This window comes from Panthera pardus, unplaced genomic scaffold (assembly GCF_024362965.1).
Source record: "Panthera pardus isolate Hobbes unplaced genomic scaffold, ASM2436296v1 HiC_scaffold_10, whole genome shotgun sequence".
Classification (NCBI taxonomy): Eukaryota; Metazoa; Chordata; class Mammalia; order Carnivora; family Felidae; genus Panthera; species Panthera pardus.
The window spans coordinates 45,587,925-45,600,205 of NW_026526655.1; positions in this window are offsets into that span (position 1 = coordinate 45,587,925).

Below are 12,281 nucleotides of genomic sequence, written 5' to 3' on the forward strand. Positions count from 1 at the left end.
TGGTTTTCGTTTTGTGAAATTCCTTTGAACATATTAGATCCATTTTATTTCCAATAGTGAAAAGTAAAGTGTTGTGGTATTCTTTACTTGCCATTTATTTAAAGGATAAAACAACAAATACCTCCCATTGTGTACATACTGGCTTAGAAATGAAAATCAATTTTAAAATCACCCACAAAGGCAACACGACACTAATTATCACTGTCTTTGCCTTTAAAAATCTCGGTAGTATTATTGATAAAAAGAGAAATGCAACTGGTTTTTCATGGTTGAATAAACTGTGATAATAAAATGTCTGTTTCAAAGTATAACACATATGAATTTAGCCTAAATGTTTTCAGAGTTTTATTTTCAGTATTTATTTCACAACTTTATTTTTCCCCAAGTTGGTTATTATTTGAGCTCTACATCTTACATTTGAGTATTTATATACCTAAGGACATTTGTGAGTTTTGTTTGTATTAAAACTTCCTTCAAATCCAACCTATAAAGGTTGTACAAGTTTAGATAGATAAACCAGAAATATGTGGTGATTCTCTTAAGTCAAAAACACTAAATAATCTCTAGCTATAGAAATACCAGCTCTTATTTGGAGCTCAGGAATAAAAGTTTGCCCTAGACAATTCCAAAAGCCCTCAAATTACTTGCCTGAGTTCTAGATCGATAGGTTCCACTAGACTCATGGACCTCTTTACCTTTCTAAATGATATTTCAAACTCTACATGATCAAAAGTGAACTAATCTATAGCTAGGGAGGATGGTGACATTAATTTAATATTAATTTATTAAAAATACAAGTGAAAATTTGCCTAATTAACAGAAATGAAAAAAAAAAGAAAAAATAGCAAAGAAAGCATAAAGAATGCTGAAAAAGGCCCAAACTCATAAAATGTGTTAAATTATGGCCAAGTTGAATAATTTATTCCCAATTGAAAAGAGATTCAGAGAAATTATAGTCAAAATTCCTTCTCAATAGAGTGGTGTTATATGGCAGAAAGCAGATGCAAGAAAATACTGGAGGAGAAAAAGAACACTGATTAGAACTACCTCAGAGTCCCTATCCCACCATGGAAAAGAGCATCTTAAAATAACATTTTTTCTTTGAAATTATGAAGATTTCAGGAAAGACTAAGAATAATCTCTTAAAAGGTAATTTTGGGGGCAGAGTTCCAACAATGGTAAACCAAGGCAATGATACCACATGACAACCAAAAGCCTGTGGAGCACAAGGCATGTCCATAAACTGATTTTTTTTAATCAAATGGCTGGATTACCCAAGAACAGCTTTTCTTCCCATTTTGCATCATTTTATCCAAATTTAATTGTTGGCATTCCCCAAGGATCAGTCTTTTTCTCTTTACCTTCACACACAATATTCTGTCATCACTGGCCATTATCTATGCCCACAGTTTTAATTACCATGTGTCAGTAGCTCCAAAATGCATATACACAGCACAAATCCCTCGGAGTTCGAGAAATGCGTACATAAATGTTTAACTCACCATCTTCATTCAGTGTTCAGAAGTACTTGTAGCACAGCATCTTAAAAAAAATTCTTGATATTTCTATCTCAAAGCTGGTTTTATATTCTGTGTTCCCTATCTCAGACAATAGCCTCACCATCCATCCATTTAGTCAGGCTAGAAACCTGGGAGTTGTTCTTGTCACCTCCCTCCCTCACCAAGCCAGAATTCTGGCATTGCTAAGTATTTTCAATTTTGCCTTGTGAAAATAAAGGAAACTTAATTTATAACAGAGTTGGGAAGCCCTGAAGGGAGAGCTCTTACAAACTACCACTTGTTGTAAGAAGTATATCTTGAATTTCCCAGCAGGAAAGAAGCATAATTTATGTACCCCAGCAGGTGGAAGGAAGAATTTTTCTTTGCCTAGCAACAGCACAACCAATGAGAATTCAGTGAAACAGTCCCTCCCAGCTTCCTCCCTTCAGCTATAAAAACAAGACTCCAGACTTGCTATGGCTTATGGGTTCACAGTAGTTTGCTGGTTCCGAATTGCAATTCCTCTGCTATTTCCAAATAAACTCATTTTGAGTAAAATAACTGGTGCTTTTGTATTTTTTTAAGTCAGCCTAATGTTTCTTAAAACCATATTCTTCTCTTTGTGTCCCCTGCCACTATGCTAGTCCACATTATCATTATCTCTCACCTGGGCTCCTTCAGTAGCCTTCCAATAGGTTTTCAGGTATTTATTGTTGTGTTTTTCTGATCCATTCTTCCCAAAGAGCCAGAATGGTCAATTTGAAATACTGATCTGAATATGTCACTTCATTCTCCCTCGTCCTTCCAACGTGCATGCGTGCATGCACACACATACACACACACCCCTTAAAAAAACTTTAGTAGAAACTTTTAGGATAAAGATAAAAATCCTTAAACTCTGAGCCTCTTCCATGACCTGACACCTGACTTTTGAAGCTTCATGTTGCCACTATCAACCTTACTCTCTGCTCCACACACAATGGATTTATGTCCATTTCCTGAAAGGCGGATTCCCCAGCCTGTCAAAATCTAATTGGATATGTATTCCTTCTGCTCAGTTTACTTGTACTCATCTTTTAGATTCTGTTTAGATACATCCTCACCCTTCACTATCACCCTGGTTAAATAAAGTCCTTGTTATAAATTCTCTTGGCACTCTGTACTTTTCCTTGTAGCACAACTACAATGCTTTATACAGTTGTATGATTATTCAGTTAGTGTCAGTCTTCTCTATTCATTGTTACAAGGGCAGGGGCTGTTTATAAGGATCTAACATACTCCCTGGTATTTGTGTTTGTCCAAAATATATTCATTGAATGATGATAAATTATATACTGTGTAATTGGAAAAGTACATTTAGAGAGTATTAATACTTGATTTACTAGTGTGAAGTATATATAATTATTACTATGTATTATTGTTTCTGTTTCTATTAGTATTACTGGATAGGAAACACACAAAAAAAATAAATGATTCGATCTCCAATGGCAATAACAGCATATAACACTAAAAACTAAACCTGATGATAAATTTGTTGAACCTGACTAGAAAAACTATAACATTTGACTAAGATATGTAAAATAAGATTAAAATGGGAATCAATGTGACTTACTCTGACATAGAGAAGCTCAGTATTTGAGAAATGTAATTGTTTTTCCTAAATTCATGTCTAAATTAATTACAACCCCACTCAAAATCCCTATAGAATCTTAAAAACGTGGAACATGACAAAATCATTCTAAAGTTCATTGGAATAAAAAATATGCAAGAAAATGATGAGGAATCCCTCTCAAAACAGAAATGAGTAAAGATGGGTCACTGGCTCTACTAGATAAAATTAGATGAAAAATATAGAAAAAAAGCCACTGGCCACAGTGGAAGAGTATTCAGAAATGAATCTATGTATCTATATTAGAATTTAACATATAATTAAATTTTCATTTAGTAAAAGATATTACAGGCACTTGATAGACATTTATCATTTTATTTTATTTTTCTTTTATTTTAGAGAAAGAGTTCAGGTGGGGGAGAAGTGACAGAGGTAGAGAGAGAGAGAATCTTAAGCAGGCTACACAGCATTCAGTGCAGGGGACAACGTAGGGCTCAACCTGCTGACCCTGGGGTCAGGACCCTGGGATCATGATTGCCATCCAGGCACCCCAATATACATTTATAATTTTAAAGCATGTTTCCTTCTCTAATCCTCATACCAAGAAATTTCCCAAATGAACTGCATATTTCCATTTGAAAAGAAAAACCTCTAAATATATTAGAATAAAATATTTTGAGCAGCTTAATAATCTTGGAATGGGAGTGAAAACAAATATATAAATAATAAACTATTGGAAGATCAGATTCTCAAAGACATTTTAAATCTAGATTATAAAACCTTACATGCATGTTCAAACTGGAAAAGTTTTATAATTATATATATATACTTATATATATTTATATTTAATGTTATATATATAAATATGTATATATATATTTAACATTAGAACATTTATTAGAACAATGTATTTTGAGAGAAAGAAGAGTGCACAAACAAGGGAGGGGCAGAGAGAGAGGGAATGAGGGAGGGAGAGAAAAAATCTCAAGCAGGCTCCGCACTGTCAGGGCAGAGCCCGATGCAGGGCTCAGACTCACAAACCGTGAGATCATGACCCGAGCCAAAATCTAGTTGGATGCTTAACCACTTGTGCCACCCAGGAGTCCAGAAAATTTTTGTAATTAACGTGACAGAAAGGGCTTAATAGATTTACTTACAGAAAGTTCTTAGGTATCAATAAGAAAAAAGCAAATAAAATATGCAAAATCCTATCTTGATAATTCACAGAGTCCATAATATAAAGGCCAACAAATATGTGGAAGATATTTCATATTATTAGAAATAAAGATGCAATGAAAACAGTAAGATACTAAATTCTATCAGAATTTGACAAATTTTAAAATGTCTGATTGTAGTAAGTATAAAAGAAGATGCAGGAAAACATATACTTTTTGTCTGTTTTTTTTTTTAACTGAATGTGGAAGTCATTTTCTCAAATTAGTTTATCTGGATTCCTATTAATGTGAAGAGTTGCTGTGGCCAGATGTGATCTGCAGGGAAGAGAAAGAGCAGGTGTACAATGGGGTATCTTCCAGGACCATCAATTTTACAGGATGACAAGTAATTTAAAGCATCATTTGTAAAAATTACAAGAACAGATAACGAACAGAGTGGAACTTAAAATCCACATGACAAAAGCAATTTTACAATGGTGGCAGACTGATTTAGGCTATAGCCTAGGAATTGGTGGTGGGTGCATGATTTGCATGTGTATTTCATGTAAGGATATTGGCACTTTTTAAATTTGGAATGTGAAACGATTATCCAGCCGATGCTACAGGAAGCCACTTCAAGCTTTATATTTACCGTTAAGTGGGTGAAACAGAACAACCCAGCAACTGAATTGGATAGATACGTGGTGACAGCTGATCTTGATGAAGCAAGTATTCACAGTGGAACCACAGAACTGAGCCATCTAAACTAGGCAGGGATTTGCAAAGAAGGGAAAGCAGAGAGGGATACCTGAGTCTTGAAGGATAAGAACTGTCTTGAGCAAGGGACCAGAAATAGAGAACAACATAGATCAAGGCACGGAGTTCTTAAAAGATGTGGCCTGTGTGGGGAGCCCCAAGTGAGCTGGCATGGCCATAGGCTGCATGCGAGTTGTTGGGAAATAAATAAAAGCAGCAGAAAGAGGTATCCTGAAGAAGCTTGAGTGTCAAGCTAAAGAGAATGAAAATTATCCTGGAGGAGTTTCTTTTAGGAAACTATTTTTGGTTTTCGGCGGAGAGTGTCAGCATACCTTCTAGAGGGCCCTTGGAAGTGTGTGAGGAGGGTGTTTGTGCTTAGCATAAAAATTGGGAGATATTCTAGGTGTTTTGTGCATAGGCCAAAGATGCTGAATATCCTGCATGCAGGCCAATCTCTTTGAACAAAATCGAAACCATCCAAAATATAAATAGAACGCTTATTGAAAAATACTGAATGAAATGAAGACACATATTGTGATTTGCATATTAGAAACATCACCTTGGAAACAATACTTAAGGGAGAAATTTCAAAATGAGTGACACTGAAAATAGAGAGATTAGTTAGAACAATGTTGGAGAAAAAGAAACAAGGAATAAGTCAAGGCCACTGAGGATGGAGAAAGAGGGATGGATTTGGGAGATATTCAATAGAATATGATGAAAAAGAAGGGGGTGAGGCAGCAAGCAATTTCAGATAATTCTCAAGTTTCTGGGCTCGGTAGCTGGATGGAAGATGGTGGCATTTACTAAGATGGGGAGTGGTTAAGGGGACAGGCCGAGGACACATGCAATGTGCCTGCGGAACATCCAGCTGGACGTAGGCTGGTATTATACTTAAAGATATTTGAGCCTTCCCATCAACGAGCTGTTAAAGCTTTGGATCACTCAAGAAGGAATTAAAAGGAGAGCAGTGAACTAGGACAGATCACTGGGAACATTGATGTTTAAGGGGGAAAAAAGAGAAAGAGAAAAGTTATATTCCTATTACTACCAGTATTATTTTTTAATTACAGCATCCTGAAACTTAGTTGTTAAAAGTAACCACAAACTTTGGAAAAGAGAGCTTGAAGCCACCTCTGATGCTGTAATGCAGTTCTTGTTCTCATTTTTACACTTTCATGACTAAAACCATGAAGGCCCAACAGAAGAAAATATGTGGATGAAAATTCTGGTTGAAAATCAATGTAGGCAAAGATACCAGTGAGGCTGTTACAATATGAAGCCCTAAAGATGAAAGTCAGCATAATTCTATATAATTTTTTAAATTTTTAAATGTTTTATTTATTTATTTATTTTTTTTTTGAGAGACAGAGAGGGACAGAGTGTGAGCAGGGGAGGAGCAGAGACAGAGGGAGACGCAGAATCTGAAGCAGGCTCCAGGCTCTGAGCTGTCGGCACAGAACCCGATGCAGGGCTTGAACTCACTGACCTTGGGATCATGACCTGAGCTGAAGTCAGATGCTCAACAGACTGAGCCACCCAGGAGCCCCAATAATTCTATATAAATTATGCTTATAAGTCTTTGATGAATTTTATTTTGATGCCACCAAGAAGCATTTCAAATGATATTTAATTCATATTAATACCTTACCACGTGACTATCTCTACAAGGTAAAAAACCAAAAACCCAAACTGTATTTCTTTGAATCAAAGAATATGATTTACCACCATTCAAGGACGGCACACCAAAAGCCTATTCATATAAGCAATTATGCTTAAATGCCACAGGTATCATAAGAGATCTGTCTGCATGTATGTGAAATAAAAAATAACAGATTCAATGGTAATAAACAGAGGAAGGTAGAACAGCAATGTCAATGTGAACGATTTTTCCAACAGTTGAAGCTGTTCTAAGATAGATCATACAAGGGAAGGCAGCTGGAGATACAGAATGATAACAATTATTAGCCACTAATAACAGAAATGGAAGACATCTGTAATGAAAATGTAAGCCCCAAAGATTCAGATAGGAAAGTGCAATGCAGTCCATGCTCCTCCCTGGGACATCTGATGTGTTTCGCTACATAACGCTGTGCTCTGTGGGTTCCTCCAGGCAGTGAATGCCTTAATTCCTTCAAATATGTGCTCTTGCTGCCTCCACAGAGAATAGTCTCCAGGTGGCTTAAATTCAAGACAAAATTTGCAATCAGGCCCAAATCATTTTTATCAACAGCGCTAACAATACCTGCCTCCTGTTCAGTTTCCTTTCTGTGCTCATAGCCCTTGAATTCATCACCATCTTAGCCCTTAAAATTCAATCCTCCTTTTCTTCAACCATTAAAAGCTACAGGATGCCAAATGAGACTCTTGCTGGTGCTCTCTCCACAGCCTCCCTCCCACCACGTATACACCATGCTGACCTTTTCCCCTTTCCTTTGGAAGTTTTGCTCCCTAATGATTTCATCTGGAGCCAGATGATTTCATCGACCATCTGTAGAAGGATAATTTCCAAATCTACTTAGCCGCCCCTGACCTAGTATTCTCCAATCAGTCACACATTTTATCACGTTCAACCACTCTTCCAGATGAATCACTGTTATGTTGAACTGCCACGTAGAAAGTTGTGTAACTTTCCACTTAGTCCTCCCTTATTAAACAGAAACATCTCATGCATGACTTTTGATGTCCTCCTTTTGCTGACCCCTTTTTCTCCTCTTAACCCAATTTTCCCATCAAGTATGTCTACTCTCTGTGACTCGTTTGTCTAGTCTTTGAAAAAAAAAAGTACTCTGATTTTTTTGGTCAAATTTTTTTAGTCTTATCCACTTATTCCCGAAAATGGTGATTCATTCTTCCTTCTTCAAAATAGATATACCTTAATTGCCTGTAAATCTGATCCTGTCCCCCCACACCTCCCTCGGTCTTGTACTCTCCTCAAGCAATAGTCTTCCAATAATTAAAACCTTTATAAGGCTCTGCATTAAGAATCAAATAAAAAGCAAAAACAAAAACAAAAACAAACCTGTCACCTTACCTTTCTAAGTTCTTTGGTCCAGACTATACTTTCAGCCTTATCTTATTACAGCACCACAAGAAACCCATGCTCCATCTGAAACTGGATGAATTTAAACAACAAATATACCCCATAACTCTGCACCTGTTTCTTTACAGTATTTCCTGTGAACTTCTTTTCTCTCTCTCCCTGAAAACATTCTGTTACTTAAAGTCTGCCTCAAAGGCCACCCTCTGTATATAACCCCTCATGAGCTCTGCTAAGTGGACATGATTGTTCCGTCCTTGTGCCTTTCTAGTACCTCATGTCTCTCTAACACAACTTATTATGTTGAGTCTTGTGTTTTCTAAACTTCATGGTCTCTCATTCTCCTTGAGCCTTCTTGAGCATTTGGTTCTGGGCCTTGCATTAAATAATTGCTCAGTAATGTTTCTGAATTCAAATGAATGGATTTAGGTAGTATGGATTCTTCACTATTCCATGGGCATAGAATAATTGTTCCTGCCTCTATTTCTCTTCTTCTTTTGTTTCTTAGTCTGAAATTCCTTCCCTTTTCTCCACCATTTGCCCAAATCATACTCCTTTTTTATTGCACAACTCAAGTTTTATCTTCTTGAAGACTGTACTGACAATATAATCATCACTGACCATTTCTTTTTCTCATGTAATGTCTGTATCTCCTTAGTTGAACCCACACAATTTGGCACTTAATTGTTTACCGCCATGAATGCTTTTGCATTATTTCGTATGAGTTCAATTTACCAATTCTAGACAACATATTCCTAAGGAGAAGCAATTATTTGTTATATCCCCCTATTGTGTTCAGCAGAGTGCTGAGCACAGAGTAGGAGCTTATTGTAGATAATACATTGCTCCACTCATACTTTCTCTTCAAAGCCAAAGCATCAACAGCACCTGGGAATACCTGTAGCTGTTACTGAGAATTCACAACCATGCCCCTCATTGAGAATTGCTTTTAGTCACCAGGACTGTCTTACTGAAGGTAAATTCCATTCCCTCCAGGTCCAGTCAATGACTAACTCAAGGATGCACAGACCCATCCCTCTTACTGTGAATTATAACAACTCTGAAAGGACATCTCGGTTCCAGAATTTATTACAGGGTTGTCTGAAACCTCAGTGTCAATTGCATGTGGGTCAGCTTCTTCTGTCCAAACCTGCTTTTCTGTATCTCTTGAAATGATTCCTTAATAAATCTTCTGCTCACACTTTGCCAGTTTAGAGTCTGTTTCCAGAGAACTCAATCTAAGAATGAGCTTAGTTTTTCGGGGGTTTTTTCCTCTTCCTATTTAATTATGAAGTATCTCATTTTCAACATTGCAACAAGCATATCATTTTTTTCACATCATCATTAAACTGATGTGAAATAAGTTTTATGGACCACAAAAGGTAGTCTGATTTCTGTTAATAAGAATCATATCAGATATGATTAAAAGATACCAAGTAATTCTGTACATTTTAGTAAAACATTTAGGAGTTTTAAAAGGAAGTATGTTTTAGGACAGTATTTAAAGAGATGAGAAGAAAAAAGAGAAGCAAAATTATCATCAGAGAAGAATTTGTTTAAAAAAATGTTGGCCATAGATGATATATATTTTTTTCTTTATGACATGAATTCAACAAGTGATTCTTTATAAGGGCTGTGAAAACCATAGTGTGGCAGACTGGGAAACACAAAGATTTGGTGAGAGCTTTTGTCTATGTTCTATCATGTAGAATGTGTCCTTAATATTATATCAAACTCAGTGAGTTATGACTCAATGGAGAATTGTGTCTGAAAGGAAAACATTTTTCACAGTTTATGACTCACTCTTAAAAATAAGCACATTCCTTTAAGATAGAACCCAGACAAGTAAAATTTTAGCATAAACTAGATAAAAGTAAAGACATTTTGGTGTGATTTCTAACTTTGAAGCCATTACTCATTAAAAATGATTGCCTTTGTGTTTTTCCTAATTATTCCCAAAATCAAAAAAAATATTTTTATATAAAAGTGGTATCACATTAAATGAAATAAGTGGAATACAAAATTGCCTCTGTGGTATTGTCACAGTTATGTTAGAATATACATAAAATATTTTAAGGAAATATCCACTGGTATGGGACAAGGATAATCCATTTTCCTTCTTACTTGTCTGCATGTTCCCAATATGTTACAATGACTATATAAATTTCATCCTCAAGACTTATAAAATGAATTTGACTTCAAATAATAAAGTTGTCGTTAAATGCCAGTGTGAAGGTAAAGAGAGTTGTGTTCAATCCTTCAATGAGTAAGAGATAATAAAGTGATAATATGGTTTTAAAATGATAATATGAATTAGGGGATTGTATCACATCACTGTAATCTATAAGACACTGGAAAACTGATAGAACCTCACTTGATCTCACTTTTTAAAATCTGTGATTAGTGACCTTGGAATACATATTCTAAGCTTACTTATCCTCATAGTATGCTGTGATTTTAAAATTGAAACAACAAACTTTTTTTTCATCTTGCTGCCTAGGTACTTGGCTGGTTTACTTTCATTACTTCTCTATCTTCTGTGCTGCTTCCTCTTCATTTTTCCCACTTGTAAATATTGGAATACTCCAGAGTTCAGTTTTTATTCACTTTCTCTTATCTTTCTACACTCAGTTACTTCATGATTGCATCTCCTTCCATGAATGTAAAGACCATACATATGCTGAAACTCCTAAGTGTGTTTCTCTAACCTGGACCTCCCCTCTGACCTCCGAATTTGTCTAACCATCAACTCAGCAAGTCTATTTAGATAATTGATAGACATTCAAATGTAGCCTGTCCAGCCTAGAATCTTGAACCCCTCAAATCTCTAACCTTGACAGTCTCCTCCATCTCAGCTATTAGCGACTCTCTTCCTCCAGTTACTCAGGCCAAAAGCTTTGGATTCATGCTTGACATCTCCTTTTCTCTTAGATCACACATCCAAGTTATTAGCAATTCCTTTTGCCTCCATATTCAACATATATCTAGAACTCAACTACTTTTCATCACTTCCACTATTACCATTCTGGTGGAAGCTACCATGATCTTTGGTCCAGATTATGGTGATGGACTCCTAATCATTCTCATAGATTCTGCTCCAACACACTGTTATCTCAAAAGAGCAACTACAGCAACATGCTAAAACTGTTCGTCAGATCATGCTGTCCATTTGCTCAATGACTTCTTATCTTACTGAGGGCAAAGACCAAGATCCTTGCAGTGGTCAAATAGAAGTAGAGTGGCCATATAGTATCATCAAATCAGAATACTTACAAGAGTGCTAAGATGCTGAATGTCATGAGACATCCAGAAAATACTTACAATTAGTGCTTTCCCAGGCAAAGCTGGACTAAGGACCCATGGTCACCCTTCCTCTAAGAGTCCATACTATCTGCCTCCCTGTCTATTTCTGTGGTCTTTTCTTATATTACTCTCCCACATGCTAACTGCTCCTACCATGCTACCTTTGCTGTCCCTTGAACACACCAAGAACATCCCACTCTCAAGACCTTTGCAATTACTGTACCCTCTGTCTGAAGCAATCTTCTTCAAGGTCTCCATATTGCTTGCTTCCTGACAGATATTTGGAAACTTTAGTGAGGATCTCAGTTAGACCACAGAATACATGGCTCATTTGTTCTACTAAATGCAGATGTAAACTTGTGAGTTATCTTCAGGGAAAGTACTGACTGAAGTTTTGGACATAGATAAGATTGTGCGGGGGAGATATTAGAAAGACTAATGGCAGTGTAATGACTGATGAGAGGAAGAGGATAGAGATGGAGAAAGAATTTCCCCCAAGACAGGCATTTCCCCTTTCTCCAGTGTACCACTAGCATGGTAACTTTTAGACTGCTGTCATGATTTGTAGAATTAGCTCTAAATTCAGATTGCTTGTGTTAAATTAACCCCAAATCTTAACCTCTTACTAGCTAAGTGACCTTTGGCAATTTACCTAATCTTTCATGATGTTTTTCTTTTTTCTTTTTTTCTTTTTTGTAAAATGAAGATAATAATACTCATAGAATTGAATTGTACATTAATTGATAAGTTTAAGGTGACTAGAACAATGTTTGGCCATATTCACAATGCTTGGCTCATTAGTTATGTTGTTATTGTAGGAGAATTCCTCTGAACTTCTGAAAAGTTCTGAACTTCTATTTCATTCAAGGTTCTGGCTGTATGAAGTGTCTCATGGTCTGGAAACTGGGTGGAAAGTCATG